Below are 18,120 nucleotides of genomic sequence, written 5' to 3' on the forward strand. Positions count from 1 at the left end.
CGCGACCGAAGGAAATTTAACCGCGATGGGCGCGACCAAAGGAAATTTTAACGCCATGGGCGCGACCAAAAGAAAAAAAAACAACTTAGGGCGCAACCGACGAAAATTTAACCACGATGGGCGCGACCAAAGTAAAAATAACCGCTAAGGGCGCGACCGAAGGAAATTTAACCGCGATGGGCGCGACCAAAGGAAATTTGACCGCCATGGGCGTGATCAAAAGAAAAAAAACAGCGTAGGGCGCAACCGACAAAAATTTAACCACGATGGGCGCGACCAGAGTAAAAATAACCGCTAAGGGCGCGACCGAAGGAAATTTAACCGCGATGGGCGCGACCAAAGGAAATTTTAACGCCATGGGCGCGACCAAAAGAAAAAAAAACAACTTAGGGCGCAACCGACGAAAATTTAACCACGATGGGCGCGACCAAAGTAAAAATAACCGCTAAGGGCGCGACCGAAGGAAATTTGACCGCCATGGGCGCGACCAAAGGAAATTTGACCGCCATGGGCGTGATCAAAAGAAAAAAAACAGCGTAGGGCGCAACCGACAAAAATTTAACCACGATGGGCGCGACCAGAGTAAAAATAACCGCTAAGGGCGCGACCGAAGGAAATTTAACCGCGATGGGCGCGACCAAAGGAAATTTGAACGCCATGGGCGCGACCAAAAGAAAAAAAAACAACTTAGGGCGCAACCGACGAAAATTTAACCGCGATGGGCGCGACCAAAGGAAAAATAACCGTGAAGGGCGCAACCGAAGAAAATTTACCGCGATGGACGCGACCGAAGGGAATTTATCCACGATGGGCGCAACCGACGAAAACTTAACCGCGAAGGGCGCGACCGCAGAAAAAATAACCGTGAAGGGCGCGACCGAAAGAAATTTAATCGCGATGGGCGCAACCGAAGAAAATTTACCGCGATGGACGCGACCGAAGGGAATTGAACCACGATGGGCGCGACCGAAGGAAATTTAACAGCGATGGGCGCGACCAAAGGAAAAATAACCGTGAAGGGCGCGACCGAAGGAAAATTAATTGCGATGGGCGCGACCAATGAAATTTGACCACCATGGGCGCAACCAAAAGAAAAAAACAGCGTAGGGCGCAACCGACGAAAATTTAACCGCGATGGGCGCGACAAAAGGAAAAATAACTGTGAAGGGCGCGACCGAAGGAAACTTAATCGCGATGGGCGCAACCGAAGAAAATTTATCTCGATGGACGCGATCGAAAGAAATTTCACCACGATGGGCGCAACCAAAGGAAAAATAACCGCGATGGACGCGGCTGAGGGAATTTTAACCGCTAAGGGCGCGACCAAAGGAAAATTTAACCGCGATGGGCGCGACCAAATGAAAAATAACCGCGAAGGGCGCGACCGCAGGAAATTTAACCGCGATGGGCGCGACCAATGAAAATTGACCACCATGGGCGCGACCAAAAGAAAAAAAAACAGCGTAGGGCGCAACCGACGAAAATTTAACCACGATGGGCGCGACCAAAGTAAAAATAACCGCTAAGGGCGCGACCGAAGAAATTTTAAAAGCAATAGGCGCGACTAAAGGAAAATTAAGCGCGATGGGGGCGACCGAAAGAATTTTGACCTGGGCGACCGAAGGAAGTTTAACGGCAATGGGCGCCACCGAAGGAAAATTAATTGCGATGGGCGTGACACAACAAAGTTTAACCGCAATGGGCGCGCCCGAAGGAAAATTAATCGCAATGGACGCGGCCAAAAAAATTTTGACCGCGATGAGCGCTGCTGAAGGAAATGAAATTGCAATGGGCGCCAGCAAATAAAATTAAACCGCAATCGGCGCGACCGGAGAAAAAAAAATTGCGGTGGGCGCGACTGAGGAAAATTTAACCGTGATATGCGCTACCGAGAGAAATTTGACCTAGATGTGCGCGACCGAAACAAACTTAGCCATGATCAGCGCGACCGAAAGAAATTTAACCGCGATGGGCGCCACTGAAGAGAACCCAACCGCGATTAACGCGACCGAAAAAATTTTGACCGCGATGGGAACGAAGAAAGGAAAATTAATCGCAATGGACGCGGCCAAAGAAGTTTTGACCGCGATGGGCGCTACCGAGGAAAATTTAACCGAGATGTGCGCGACCGAAAGAAATTTGACCAATATGGGTGCGACCGAAACAAATTTAACCATGATCAGAGCGACCGAAGGAAACTTAACTGCGATGTGCGCGACCGAAAAAAATTAACTGCGATGTGCGCGACCGAAAAAAAATAACCGCGATGGGCGCGACCGAAAGTTTTAGCGCAAGTGGCGCGACCGAAGGAAATTTATGCGCGATGAGCCCGACTGAAGGCAAATTCACCGCAATGGGCCTGACCGAGAACAAATTTAACCGCGATGGGTGCGATCGAACGAAACTTCACTCCGATGAACGCAACCAAAGGAAGAATAACCGCGATGGTAGCGACCGAAGAAACTTTAACCGGAAGGATTTTCGGCCTGCACGGGCGCGACCGAAACAAATTTAACCACGATCAGAGCGACCGAAGGAAACTTAACCGCGATGGGCGCCAATGAAGGAAACTTGACCGCGGTGGGCGCGACCGAAACAACTTTAACCATGATCAGCGCGACCGAAGGAAACTTAACCGCGATGGGCGCGATCGGAGGAATTTTCACCCGTTGAGCGCAACCAAAGGAAAAATAAATACTGTGGTAGCGACCAAAGATTTATTTTGCGCTAATAACGCCTAAGCTGCGATCCAACCCGTCTTAGAAATCGATACAAATTGGTTGAAGGAAGTTTGTTTGCCATAATTGATTTGTTATTAGGAGCAGAAGTTATCATTTTTTTTATTTTTATGGCGTGTGGGGTGATGAGTTTTGCAAAAAAATCTCAATTTTAAAAAAAAATTTCGTTCGATTTTATCACATTTAATTTTTTCAAGTTATTGGTGCTCTATAGACCTTTAACGTTTTGTTTTATTGTTCAGACAATTTTTGGGGATCGAAATAATAGTTTTTAGCAAAAAGTTTTCAAGCCCCATTGAAAAAATGGACTCGCTGAAATCAAATTTATACAATTATTTTACCTCTTGTTATTTCTTGCAAAGTTTATGAATTTAAAAAATGCCATTTTGGCTTTGCTTGGACTAAATAATCCGCGCTTTGTATATTTTATCCGTAACCCTGAAAACGTAACACGAATCAAATATGCGTATTGAATTATCCCGCACATAAAAATTTTTCCATATTTAAATGAGGTTAGCTAATCAGACGTATTAATTCTCACCGGGAGGGTTCTTATGCTGGCGGGACCGATGCTTGAAAAAAGCAACCAATCAAAATAGCCAAGCGTTCCTATTGGCTAAATGCTTTTTCTCACAAAACGAAGTCAATATTAACAGAAAATGTAATAGATGCAGATATAATAGGTGCAGATATAACAAAGGTAGTTTTTTTTGTAAATCGGTATCCTTAAAATATTCTATTCGTTTCAATCGGCCTTCGATCGATATTCTTTTAATCCATATGCTTTTTATCTAATCGGTCAATATTATTCTACTGGCCTGTATTTATTTGCTTACTTTGAGATTTTCGCGACTTCCGCGAGATTTTTGAATACTCAGTTCCGATTGGCTGAAAAAAAAACAAAAATAAATTTAAACACTTGTTTTTGCTTATTTCGCACGACTCAAATTCGCACGACTCAAATTTTAACACTTGATCTTTGATATTGTCTAAAATTTTTAATTTTTCAATATATTTCCCAAAAACTATTCGATATGGATAAAACGGCAGTTGGAAAGTTCAGGGTTTTGCCCTGTTATACGAGCAGTCTAATTTTGGACTGAAATAGTTTTCTGATTCAAATCTGGATCAGATCTGATAGGTGTATGTGATCTACTTAACAATCTCCCCAATTGTATCTACTAAAGAGTCTCCACCCCTATAAAAAAATAAATTAAATTAGCACTAGAGCTTGTATTGAGAATTCGTTTTTTGCTGCATTTTGATTGCTTGAAAAATTGAGCCTTTTGAACTATTTAACAATCCCCCTTTCGGGAAAGGGGGGAGATTGTTAAGTTGATCCGGATTGTTAAGTAGAAAATTATCAGATCTACTGCCGGCCTGTTTCAAGACATGTTTAAGATATGTGTTAAGAATTGATCAACACCTTACGTAGTGTCATAGTGAGTTAGGTCCGAGTTGGTTAACTCATAGAGTAATTTCGGATAGGGTACACCGTCTGCTCGTCACGCTATCTTATTTTCGGCCGGATAGATTCGTGCAACTTCTTAGTCTAATACCGATCCTAATCTTACTCTTATACTATCTAGTCTCAGGTTGTTTAACTAGTCTCTGCTAGGCTCAATAGATCTAGGGTATACTGGTTTATTGCGGCTGCTGAAGTGCTCGGGAGAGTCCAACTAATTTCTAAGTTAAATTCAAATCTCTCTGGTGCTGAAATTACAAGTAACTTCAGCACTTACAAATAAGTGGGTTGTTAGTTAGATGGATCATGATTGGTTAATATTAAATACTTTACATTGGTAAAATATCTAAATTATCCAATCATAAAATGTAGTCTAGATCAGGTTCCACCCATCCGGGTTTTACAGAGTTTTTTAGAATAGTTCTTCTGCAATTCGAAGGATGGATGATGGACGTTGGTGTTTGGCGAACATCTTATTTCTTCTGTTTCCTCTTTGTTAAAGAAGTTCCAGGAAGCTGGAGTTAGAGACATAAGACGTTGTGTCTTCTAGTGACAACGACTAAGTCTTTGCAACAAACTCAAATCTGATTTCAGAATGGTTTGCTATGTCAGGTTTTTCTGTTCTGCGTGGAGAACTTCTTTTGTGTCTGATCTAATTTGGGAATGGCGTGGAGATTGTGCGTGGAGGGGATGCCTGGTTACTCGGATCTGTACGTATACTTGAACATCGAGGTGGTCATTGGTCTAGTTCAATGAAGTCCTTTTCTGCGAAGTCAAGTCGTACTCTAAATCCTTTGAGTTGTGATTGTGAGTGGCATATCGATTGTGGTTGGCCATTCTCTCTCGAGTGTAGTGGGGTCGTTTTGTCTTTAGATGTTCGTTCTTGGTGTTGTATTCTGATCTATGTATTGCATAATGTAATTTACATTTTATAAAACATTTATTAGTTTAATATTTTTTAATTATGATTCTAGTTAGTTGTTTTCACAAAAGCTTTTTGTTTTAGTTCGGTTATTTTGAAGAGTTACTCACACTTGAGTAGCTCTTATTAAAAATAGAGGTGTGGTCACAAAGCGTGGATGTAGCACGGTGGGTTAGGCCGGCTATAGAGCATGCTCAGGACGTCCTTCCTGGTGGGTTAGGCCAGGAGTGGGAGTATGATTTCATGCGGTTTTTGTGAGGGGTCCTGTTATGTGACAACGTTTTATGTTGGGTTTGTTGTGGTTTTTCTTATGTCTTGTTGGTTATGTCCTTTTTCCAAAAAGCAAATTGTTCGTGGTATGGGTTTGTCTTTCGACTTTTTTGTGTTTTATTATTTCTTTCTTAGACTTTATAATAGTCTTCAAAAGAATAAATTATCCAGTTTTAAACTGGGTTAATCCGGTTTGGGTACCGTTGGTTTCCTTTTCTTAGTCATGCTGTTATTCTATGATTTGTGGTATTTAGTAAGCTGCGTTGGTTAGTTTTGTTTAGTATATGATTCCTTTCCAACCGGGTTAAAGGAAAGTTTGAAACATGTTATTATATGTTAGAGTTGTTGAGTGTGAAAACTTGAAACTGAAATTCATTATTTTAAACAATTCTTTGTGGGCGAGCTGTGCGAGTGTGGATAGAATTTCTGTGCGAATTTCTGTCTAGATCAGGTTCCAATAGTTTCGACTGGAATTTAATTGTAAGTATAGCTGACTTTTACAAATTTATCAAGCCGCCACAGTTTTGGATGAAATAAATCATCTGACTGAGTTTTGGAAGATATGACCCAATTAAAATGATCTTGTTAATTATTTCCCCCTCCCTGTGGCCCTTTTACCGAATCCCCTCCCCTAAGAAAGAATTGAACAGTTGAACAGTTAAATATGCTGTGGGGATTTTTCTTTAAAATGATTTTTCTTTAATAAGAGATTTTTTGTGAAAATTATCCCCCCACACGCCATATAAAGTACTAAGCGATAGCTTTCGCTCCTAGTAACTAATTAATTCTAACAAATGGGCTTCCTTCAACCAATTTGGAACAATTTTTAGGACCGATTAAATCTCCGCTCACTTGTTAGTAGCGCAAAATATATTGCGCAATAATTGACGCAAAATGGCCAAAATGGCATCTTTAAACCGTCATGGGGACTAATGATCAAAAAAAGATCACAGGTAAATGACTTTTTAAATTTGAGCTCAGGATCACAATACTTTTTAGATGATATAAGAAAGTCCGTCAAAAATGGCTAGTTAAAAAGTCGAAAGTTGTCTGAAGAAAAAAAACAGCCCGAGCTCAAATATTCCGCCGTGACGAAACGGAACAACAAGACTGTTCGTATCATGGCTATGCGCTGGGTGTTAAAACTGCTTTTTAAGCTCTATTGAGTATAGTAATCGCTTCTTAAAACATTCCCCACAGGATTTATTAAACACAAAGTGATATATTTCGCATATAGGAATTTGGAGCGATTTTTAAGACCCATTTAATTGTCGCTCACGCATTAATAGCGCGAAAAAAAATTGCATGCTAATTGCCACATAATAGCAAAACTGGCAATCATTAAACCCCCATAACTTTACAAAAAAGATCATCGGTAAAACATACTTTTAAGTTTGAGCTCATGACAACAATACTTTTGGGCTGATGTAAAACATTACAAGCCCAAACTGTGCATTGAATAAGCGCACAATCTTGTGTCTTGTATGTTCCTGGATGTCAGAGACAAGTCCTTAAACAGATTGTAAATGGTTTCCTCTTACGAAATTTCCGTGGATTCCGCGTACAAACACCTATAACCAAAATTTTATCGGCACAATTGTGTTGTTGCCAATTCCGCAGCGAGCGAATATAAGTAGTTGTTCCGGATTTCACAAATGTACGCGGATTCCCCAAAAGTAAGTGGATTCCGCAAATTTGTGTGGATTCATCTTACAATTAGCGGATTCTGCTTACAATTTGCAGAATCCGCATACAATTTGCGGGCACCGCTTACAAACTGCGGATTCCGATTACAGTTGCGGATTCCACATCAGCCTAAATTTACTAAAGACATATTTGGGTTCCATTATTTGTTTATGGGTATCGCAAATTGCTCCGAATTCCGCAAATTTTGTTGCGGATTCCACAAGTTTTGTCGCTGATTCCGCAAAGTTGCCTGTTTTTGAAGCAATTTAGAGCAAAACAGGGTTATAGCTACTTTTCCAGGGAATCCAAAACAGCAAGGGAAATATAAAAAAATAGTAATGTTGCGGATTCACAAAATGCACAATTGATAAAAATGCACGTAATGAAAAATCCGTCAAGTTAAAAAGTCAAAATTTTTCTAGAGAAAAAATAACCCCGAACACAAATACTTGTATTTTCTTGGAAAGTCGGAATTATAATTTTGTAACATTTTATTTAGTAACTTTGAGACTGCAAAAATGCATATAGAAAAAATGGCATATTTTACCGCTAGGATTCATAAGGTGACGTTTCTTATAATATTAGGGGCGGATTTAAGAGGGACATCTTCCCCTCAGGGAATGTACCGTCTCAAAAAGGGTTCCCATTGATACTATTTCACGACAGCCAGTAAAGTTTGTATTAGAGCGCCTTTAGTCAAAACCTATCAAGAGCTGCACACAAATGGCACTTTGGGACAATTTTTTGCAAAAAATTGAATTTCCCAGCGTCGCCAAAAGTTTTGGCAAAAGGGGTCTTTATATTGCTTTGGGAGAGCTTGGAGCTTCAATTCAGTCGACCTATAAAAAGCAAGAGGAACAATTTTTGACTAAATCCGCTCCTCTTCTTGAGAAACTACTAGATCCGTATATTATACAAGTATCATACATTAAACAAAACACGAACATAAATCAAAGTAGTATGTTTGCATATCTCTTTTTTTATCCCAGCTTTTCAAAACGTTTCTCAAAAACTATGTTTAAAAACATGAATTATGCTCCAGGTCAACCATTTTTTGAATTTTAAGTATACGATATGACATTCATGAAGAACACAAGGTCACTCATTCTGAAGAAGATTACACTTTAACGAGTATAAAATGTGTAATGATTGTAAGAAATGAGCGATGTTTTCTAATTTTGGGGTAGTATTTATTGTACAAATTTTTTTAAGGAATTTTCTGTTTCGTTTTTTTCATAGCTTAATATTTGGGAAGCAATGAAATGAGCGATATTTTTAGCAATCTGAATTTTTCTTTCATAAATATGAAAATTTTTCCAAACTTAAAAAAAAACCTTTTACAATCACTAAATTGATTTTTTGAAGCGTATCAAATTGCTGCAAAAACTTTATTTTGTCAAAATTATACGTGGCAAATTGTTCTAGAACATATCAAAAATGCCGTTTTTAGGCATTTTTTTGGAAAGTTTTGACCGAAAACTTGTATTTTTTTGACGAGCGCCTCCACTGATATAGTTTTTGAATAGTTTATGAAGAATCTATAGTTTATGAAGGATCTTGTTGCCTATTTTCCCTTTATGGTACTTTGTAACGAATCCCACCCTCCTTCTTAAGAAATAATTGAATATTTACGCATATACGAACTGTGTACTTTAAGACGAATCCCCCCTCTTTGGATAAGGTGAAAATAGTTAACAAGATCCTCTGTAAATATTCTTCTGTAATCAGCGTCGTCCCGTGTGTTTGAAATGGACACACACCACAAGCATGATTTGAATAACAGTCGTGTAACCAACTAAATAGAGAACATCACTGAAGATATCCACGTTTTCCATCCCATAGAACCGCAACAAGGGCGAATAAAATAAATCTTACAAAAGTTTTTGCACAAATATGATAGATGGGTTCCTATAAAACGCAAGTTTCTTATGAATTCCTTCAAAAATCAAGATTTAACCCCTGAAGTAAGGAGCTTATATGCCAATATTTTAAGAACACGGGCCTGGCTTTATTTCAGGGTTATCATCGATCATATTTATACCAAATCCTGCCAAGTTCTTGTTTTCGTCTATTGATTCATTTGAAGTAGCTCGAGTTTGGGCATCCAAATAAGAATAACCATAGTTGTTCGTTCTGTTCTCTGGGACTAGATACTCAAAACTGTTGAACTCGTTGAAAAACAGAGAGCGTAATGAATATGTATGAAAACCGAAGTTATGAAAGAGTCTGAAAAAAGTCTGCCAGTGATTGGGTATTGCGTAACATGGCAAAAAGAATCCCGAATTTAACATCAGCACTCCATAAATCCCACTACTTAAGGCCGCGCCCAGAATAAGTTCATTAGCGAGAGAGGCAATTAGGCTAATAGTGCTTTCAGCTGCAAGTAAAGTCGTGAATAAAATTACAAATAGTATCATCAAGTTGTGCATAGACGTGAAATAGTGGATAATGACAGCGCAGATTCCACTGGAAGCAAAAACTCCTGGCAAGGTGGCGAAAAAGGTTGAAATTACAAAAGGCAAGGGTTTTACGGATCCATTTCGGCGTTCTGTCACAAAAACTGGGAGCACTTGAATAAGGTAAGGCAAAGCTGCGATAGTCAGTATGATCAGGTAAGACTGTACAAAGAAAAGCATGCCAGCTTTGTTGGTGCTTTGGCCATCTTCCGGTTGGTAATACATCCCACTCACAAAGAGCGACAGCAACAGGTAAATTGTGATTCGCGACCAGTACATTCCAACATGCTTGATATTATTTTTCAGCCCTCTATCGGTCAGAATGAGGAGTTGCTTAAAAAATCCGACGTTAGGCGTGAGTACTTTCTGAAGCTGGAGCGAATAACCTTTTACTAATTTGTCAGTTTCGATTTCAGAAATTAGTAGTTTGGAGATCTGCGATTTATTATACTCACTCAGAATGTTTTTAACATTGAGCAGAGCTAAAAACAAAATTTTCATCAACAACAGAAAGTCAAATATGGAAAATTTGTCAACAGGCGAATCATACAAGGATATTCATCAAATCTGCTTTAATTTCTTATTATCCACGTTTTATAAACACTTCGCTGTTGAGTTAGGACCGAGTTGGTTAACTCATAGAGTAATTTCGGATAGGGTACACCGTCTGCTCGTCACGCTATCTTATTTTCGGCCGGATAGATTCGTGCAACTCCTTAGTCTAATACCGATCCTAATCTTACTCTTATACTATCTAGTCTCAGGTTGTTTAACTAGTCTCTGCTAGGCTCAATAGATCTAGGGTATACTGGTTTATTGCGGTTGCTGAAGTGCTCGGGAGAGTCCAACTAATTTCTAAGTTAAATTCAAATCTCTCTGGTGCTGAAATTACAAGTAACTTCAGCACTTACAAATAAGTGGATTGTTAGTTAGATGGATCATGATTGGTTAATATTAAATACTTTACATTGGTAAAATATCTAATTTATCCAATCATAAAATGTAGTTTAGATCAGGTTCCACCCATCCGGGTTTTACAGAGTTTTTTAGAATAGTTCTTCTGCAATTCGAAGGATGGATGATGGACGTTGGTGTTTGGCGAACATCTTATTTCTTCTGTTTCCTTTTTGTTAAAGAAGTTCCAGGAAGCTGGAGTTAGAGACATAAGACGTTGTGTCTTCTAGTGACAACGACTAAGTCTTTGCCACAAACTCAAATCTGATTTCAGAATGGTTGGCTATGTCAGGTTTTTCTGTTCTGCGTGGAGAACTTCTTTTGTGTCTGATCTAGTTTGGGAATGGCGTGGAGATTGTGCGTGGAGGGGATGCCTGGTTACTCGGATCTGTACGTATACTTGAACATCGAGGTGGTCATTGGTCTAGTTCAATGAAGTCCTTTTCTGCGAAGTCAAGTCGTACTCTAAATCCTTTGAGTTGTGATTGTGAGTGGCATATCGATTGTGGTTGGTCATTCTCTCTCGAGTGTAGTGGGGTCGTTTTGTCTTTGGATGTTCGTCCTTGGTGTTGTATTCTGATCTATGTATTGCATAATGTAATTTACATTTTATAAAACATTTATTAGTTTAATATTTTTTAATTATGATTTTAGTTAGTTGTTTTCACAAAAGCTTTTTGTTTTAGTTCGGTTATTTTGAAGAGTTACTCACACTTGAGTAGCTCTTATTAAAAATAGAGGTGTGGTCACAAAGCGTGGATGTAGCGCGGTGGGTTAGGCCGGCTATAGAGCATGCTCAGGACGTCCTTCCTGGTGGGTTAGGCCAGGAGTGGGAGTATGATTTCATGCGGTTTTTGTGAGGGGTCCTGTTATGTGACAACGTTTTATGTTGGGTTTGTTGTGGTTTTTCTTATGTCTTGTTGGTTATGTCCTTTTTCCAAAAAGCAAATTGTTCGTGGTATGGGTTTGTCTTTCGACTTTTTTGTGTTTTATTATTTCTTTCTTAGACTTTATAATAGTCTTCAAAAGAATAAATTATCCAGTTTTAAACTGGGTTAATCCGGTTTGGGTACCGTTGGTTTCCTTTTCTTAGTCATGCTGTTATTCTATGATTTGTGGTATTTAGTAAGCTGCGTTGGTTAGTTTTGTTTAGTATATGATTCCTTTCCAACCGGGTTAAAGGAAAGTTTGAAACATGTTATTATATGTTAGAGTTGTTGAGTGTGAAAACTTGAAACTGAAATTCATTATTTTAAACAATTCTTCGTGGGCGAGCTGTGCGAGTGTGGATAGAATTTCTGTGCGAATAAATGAGAATATCAAAAGGTTAGTACTGCATTTGCATTTTATTAATTTACTGCATAGAATTTGGAAATTTACTGCTAGTTATGGGGGAATTTTAAGTTACAAATTTTCATCATAATTAGATTTACTGCTTGTGGGGAAAATTTTAGAAATGAATTTACTGCATTGGTATTAAATTTATAAATTTATAAGTGTAAGAGATTAATAGAAATGATTGAAATCTGTTTGATGAAATTTGCGATTTTTATTTGTCTTTTGTGGTTTTTGTAGGTGATTGTCGGATGAAGGCTAAAAACCTAAAGAAAACATGGATAAAGTATGGTGAGTTTTTTAATATTTTAATTAGTTAGTAATATTTATTTAATTCATACTTACCTGTTAGTCGTCGGGGAAAAAACCGTGGGGGAAGATGTCGTGAATTAGTTCTGAAGTTGTTAGTAGTTTAGCTAAGATGCGGATGATATTTTTAGTCTGAAGCAGTGGCCAAAGCAATTGGAGTGCCTTGATAGTGGTTAGTTCTTCAGTGCCAACTGCAAACTCATAAGGTGTGTTTTGGATTAGATTATATAATTTGTGATTGAATTTAGTGTTGTGGATGAATTCTAAAATTGGGATTTCTATAGGTTGTACAAACTCGTGCGGGATAAGGAAGGGTCGGGATTCTTCGGCGTTGAAGGTCTTGGTGATGGGACAGAAGATGTACATTTGGGTTATGGGGTCATAATTACGAAGAATACCATGGAGGTTAGTGTCTTTAATACAATATGTGAAATTTAGGAAAAATGGTGAAGTGTATTTGGAATTAATGAATTGAAAACGATGGTGTGGTTGTCTAGAGGGTGTGTGTAGGTCAAAGTGATTTTGGATGAAGCGATAATAACTATATGTGTGGGTTTGTTTAGTGCGCAGCATAATATCGTGTGAGCAGTGTAAATCTCTTTCGTGTGGTGCAAGGAAATGAAAGGTTAGTGAAAATATTTGGAAGCGTTCTTTGAAACTTTCGTATGCTTGTGTGTCTGTTAGTGCTTCTGAAATAATGTGATCAAACTTTCGGTCGAAGATGTTTAGTGTAAATATATATGGTGTCTTGATGAAAAATTTCTCAGTAATTTGTGGATTAGCGAAGCGATCGTCGTCTAAGAATTGATCTTGGTTAGCTCTGATGATGTTGTGATCATAGTATTCGAGTGTATATTCGTTAGCTCTAGGTGCAGTGTGTGTTTTTAGTGATTTTTTATATCCAACGTAAGTAAATTGTCTAGCGGTTAGTGGTGTAGTGAGTCGATATAGCATGTCCGTATTTCGCTCTATATCGATGTGAGTGTTAGATAAAGGTAAGCAAAGAGGGTTAGTAAAATGATAATATGAGGTCCAAGAGAGAGTGGGCATTAAAACGTATTCATCTACAAAGTTGCGTGTTTCGTTAGTGTCGTGGGGGGTGTTTAAGGTGTATTGTGGGAATGAGGGTAAGGTGATGGCTAAAAATTCTTTTGTGTTAGTATGCTTGGGGTGGTTGATGTATTCACGGGCTGTTCCTGGTTTTGCTGGGAAAGGATGGTTGGGGAACTTTCTTTTAAAAGTGCGGTAAGCTCTATTAGTGTTGAGTGAAGATTCAGTTGATGTGGATGATGGTGCTAATGATTCAGTATAATTTGAAGAGGGTGTAGGGGTAGGGGGGTTGGATGAATTTATTGTGGAGGAGATTTGGTTTATGGTTGGGGTATTAAGGTGGTAGGGTTGTTGTTGAAGGGTAATAAAATTATCTAGCTCTGGGGAGATTCGGGGGGTGTCTGGAGAATGAGATGATTGGTCAGAATGGTATGAGGAGTAGGTTGGGGTAACTTGGGAAGCATAAGAGGGTGTGGGAGTGATTGGGTCAGGGTTATTGGATAATATGGGTTGAAAAGGGGGTTGAGAAAAATTAGAAGAGTCATGAAAATTATTGGATGGGGATGGTTCTGAGTCGGCAAATTCATCGGGGGTTTCAATATTCGGGTTATTGAGTTGTGAGATGGAATATAAAACTGAGATGTGTGAATTAGTGTCGGAATTCATGCCTGATGTTACATTACTAGATGGAAAATCGGGTGGCGGAAAAGCAAAAAGTGGTATTATTGTTATTGGGATTGGAGAGGTAAGATTGGTTGGGTGGGAATTTGATCGGTGTAGTGATCCAAGTTGGCGGCTCATCGTGGGCTAAAAAAATGATTATTTTGAGACTGAAAAGCGGTGGTATGGGGTTGTTCAATAATTTGTTCATAAGTATTATCATCTTGTGACTGGTGTGTCATTATATGTTGGATGGGACTTTGTGATGTGGTGAGTCGAAAATTTGGATTATGTGTGATGGCTAAATTTCGAAAATTTCGTGGGACTAGGGATAGTGGATGGTTATTTGGTAGGACTGGTAATTGTGGTGCCGTTGGCGTTATGTCTACATTGTTATGTTCTTCGTCGTATGTATTTTGTCGTGTTGCTATTTTTGTGTTATATTCTTTTATTTGTGCGTCTAAAAGAATTTTGTTTATAGATGTAGAAAAGATTCCAAAAAATCCTGCAAAGAGTATGCGTGCTACGCTTGCTTGTCTGTTTACTTGTGTGTGTATAGCACATGTGTTGTAGATTCCTTTTAAAAGTGAGAAAAGAAATCCAATAAAGTTAAACATTGCGTATAAAATAGTCAATTTTTCTAAGATGTAGTAGGGCCATCCTAGAAAATCGAGGATCTCATTTTTGAGTGTAACAAAGCTAAAAATGTTAATTGGTGATATATCTTGGGGACGGTATTTTTCACCGTTTAGATATATATAATCTTTAATGTCTTTAAAATATCCGCTATAGTCTTGCGTGTAGATATCGGCAAATCCTGCGGTTTCTGCAAGTTTGCGTAAATTTTGGTCTATTGATTGTCTTTGTATAGTGTCCATTTGTGTTAATAATTCTTGGAATTGTTGTGTTCTAATGTGATGTTGGATATCTGATTTTGAATAGATTCCTATTGATTGTAAGTCTATATTTGGGTTTCGAGCAATAGCGCGAATGCTTTCTGGTGAGAATTTTTTGAGTGATTGCATTAATGTGGGATATGGAGTGAGAAGGTAATATTTATTTTCATCAGGGTTTAGTTGTACTACATTGTGGCTGTTTTCTGATCCACATGGGACTGCGGTATCCCAGAAATAGGTTCTTCGTGAAAGTGTATCCACGAAATGTACTTTATTCTTATAAAAGATAGGGATTCTTTTATAACATCGTTTATCTTCAAAAACGTATAGTGGTGATACTTTTTTAGTACAAGTATAAAACCATAAGATGTTTCCTTCATAGTCTAAAAAATTTGATCTATTTCCAGATAATAAGTATCCTGCATAGGGTATTTTTAATACTGCTAGTGCAAGTGATTGTAATATTTGTGTTCGTTCTAATTCGCATAGTTGGTGTAGTGTTTCTAATTCGGAGAGTGACATTTCTTGAAAAATTCGGCTAATTGTATAATCTAGTTTCATATCTAAATGAATATCATAGTGGATGTTACCGAAATATGTAGTATTCATTAGTGATAATTCTTGTAAGCGTGTGCTTCTGGTGTCATGGGGTTTTAGATGTGCACCAGGTTGTCCGTTGCTTTTTTCAAAATTAACTGGTATATAGGATGTTCCTTCGTTTAGAGGATGACCTGTGGCATATGGGTCGATTTTTACTTTTCCAGTGGTCATGTCGAATCCTTTTTCGTATTCAACTAATATTTCAGAATATTGTGTTCTGTGAAGTGGATTCCTGTATTTACATGCAAGTTCTGTTTCTTGATATATTTGGAAACGTGTCAATTTGTTTTCTATATTGTCTATGTTTCTAAAATTAGAACTTAGTTTTCGTGATGGATGGACTTGTTCATATGGAATTGATTGTATAAAATATTTTTCGTGAAATTTTATCATACGAGCGTGTATTTTTGCTACTTGAAATGTTGTACATGTATCTTCGGGGAACCAAAAAATTGTTGCTTGTGTTCTCGTTGTAGGGTCGCAATAACCTTGATCATTTTTACAAGGTAATCGGATTCCTTGATAGATCATTGTATTATCTGATAAATCTCGTGTTAGTTGTATTTTTTCGAGTTGTATTTTCCAATCGAAAAACATTATTTCTTGGTATCCTTTATTTTTTGTGTCTGCTTTGCAGTTCGATGGGTCATTTATACCAATGTGTGGTATCCAATGTTTATCGTGTAGGTCATAGGTTAATCGTCCGTGTGCGCCGTTATACGGGTATTTTTCGTCTAGTTTTATATGTCCTTGGTGTCTTTCAAGTTGTGATTGATGTACAGAGTCTGGAAAAACTTGAAAATTAACTAACTTTCTTGCGGAGTTTTTATTTTGTGTGATGTTTAGTCTAAGTAATTCATTTTTACAATAGTCGGGATTGAGATGTAAAAGACGTTCTATATTACTTTGATAGAATGATTCATGGTCAAGTCGGTTTTTGTTTCCATTCGAGACTTGTGAACAATGTACTTTCTTTTCGGAAAATGTTGCTGTGAATTTATAACCTGTAACTGTTGTTGCTCGGGCTTTTGAATAGAGTGTTGCTATTACATCTGTGGTTTCTATAGCTTGTGGTTCTGTTTCACATTGTGATACTTGATTTATTGCATATTTATGTAGTGTTTTTTGTTCATTTTCTTCACAATCGTAATGTGTTACTAATAAATCTTGTGGTCCTGTACGAGGAGAAGGGTTTATGTTTTGATTTGAGATTACTAGAAAAAGGAGTTGGAGAAAAATTAATAATTTTAGAATATACATGTGTATGATAATCCTGAGTATGGATTATAAAATGTAATGTAGCCAATTGTGTTTTTGGTATATCTGTCGTATTTGTATATTACTTCAGTAGTTATAAACGGTGGTGGTAGTGATTGAGCTGTTATGTTAGGTGGATTTAATGGGTAGGGATGTTGGGTAATATTATTTAACTTAACTGTGATTTCAAACTTTAATTGTAAACTGTTTTGTTGGAGTATTTGAATATTGTGATCACGGATATCGTTGTGAATATCTTGGCGATATTGTAATCTATTAAGTGCCCAGTTATGAAGGCGGTTACTTTCTTGATGTTGTCCAAATAATGGTGGAGGTGCTGTAAATGTATTCCAATCTAGTCTTAAAGGAATATTTGTTGTTGATTGTTCTCGATATCTGGCGTCGAGATTATTTGGAAAATTTAAGTTAAAAGGTGGTGGTGAAATCTGGCTTATTGATGGTGTTGATGGTAGTGATAATGTTTCTGGTAGTGATGAGGATGTTGTTGTATCCGTAGAAATATCTATGGGGTCATTGACTAAATTTGGTTCACCTTGTGTAAATGAATGTGTAGTCCAATATGGGAATTGTGATGTTTGGTTTGTGGGGTTGAAAGGATTTTCACGTATTTGCTCAGATGTTGGTGTTGAACCTAAGTAATCTGATGGTAGGCTTGAGGTGCTACGTTGTGAAAGAAGCGTAGGGGTTTCTGGTAATATACCAATGGGGTTTTCTGGAGTGTTTTGTGATGGGGATTGAGGTATATCAAAATGAACTCGGGGAGTTTGAAAATTTCTGTTTCGTCGAGGATGTATAATTTGTCTATTTATTTCGACTGTATTTTGGTTTTGACTAGAATTTCTTATTCTACTTAGTTCTTGTGGTAGTGTTGGGTATAGGTTATATGTTGGTTCGCTTAAAGGTGCTTGTCGTTGAACTGGTTCTAGTGGTTCTGATAAACGAGCATGTCGTTCTTCAAAGGTGTATGGATTGTCTTGAAAAGAAATTCGTGTAGATGTTTGAGGATTTTGAGTAGTTGAAGGTGGTGTTTGGTTATCTTGGGATGATGTCGGTGAAGACTGATTCTGTGACTGTTGGGTAGCAATTTTTGATGGATTTTTGAATTGTTACTTTAGTGGGAAGGTTTATGTTTATTATAATATTCTTCCAAAAAAAGAATTAGAAGGATTGTTGCTAGGGCAAATGTGAGGATTGCTTTCTTTATACATTTACATATTGTCAAAATGAGGGATGATAAGAATGCTATGAAAATTACAAACAATAAAAAAATATCGGTTCTACTGAAAATTGTTCGTATCATTTAGACAAGTTATATGACTCGTACCTGTGGATGTAATCAAGGGTTTTGGAAAGTTGGAGGAATAGTTCGAGTATAGTGTAGAAAATTAAAAAAATGTTACAAAAAATGATTAGGATTATTAGAAAAGCTTCAAGTATATCAAAAAGAAATATTATAAAGGTTTCAAGTATTGTAAAAAAATGTTTAAGATTTATGAGTATT

The sequence above is a fragment of the Symsagittifera roscoffensis genome, chromosome 1, assembly GCF_963678635.1.
Source record: "Symsagittifera roscoffensis chromosome 1, txSymRosc1.1, whole genome shotgun sequence".
Classification (NCBI taxonomy): Eukaryota; Metazoa; Xenacoelomorpha; order Acoela; family Convolutidae; genus Symsagittifera; species Symsagittifera roscoffensis.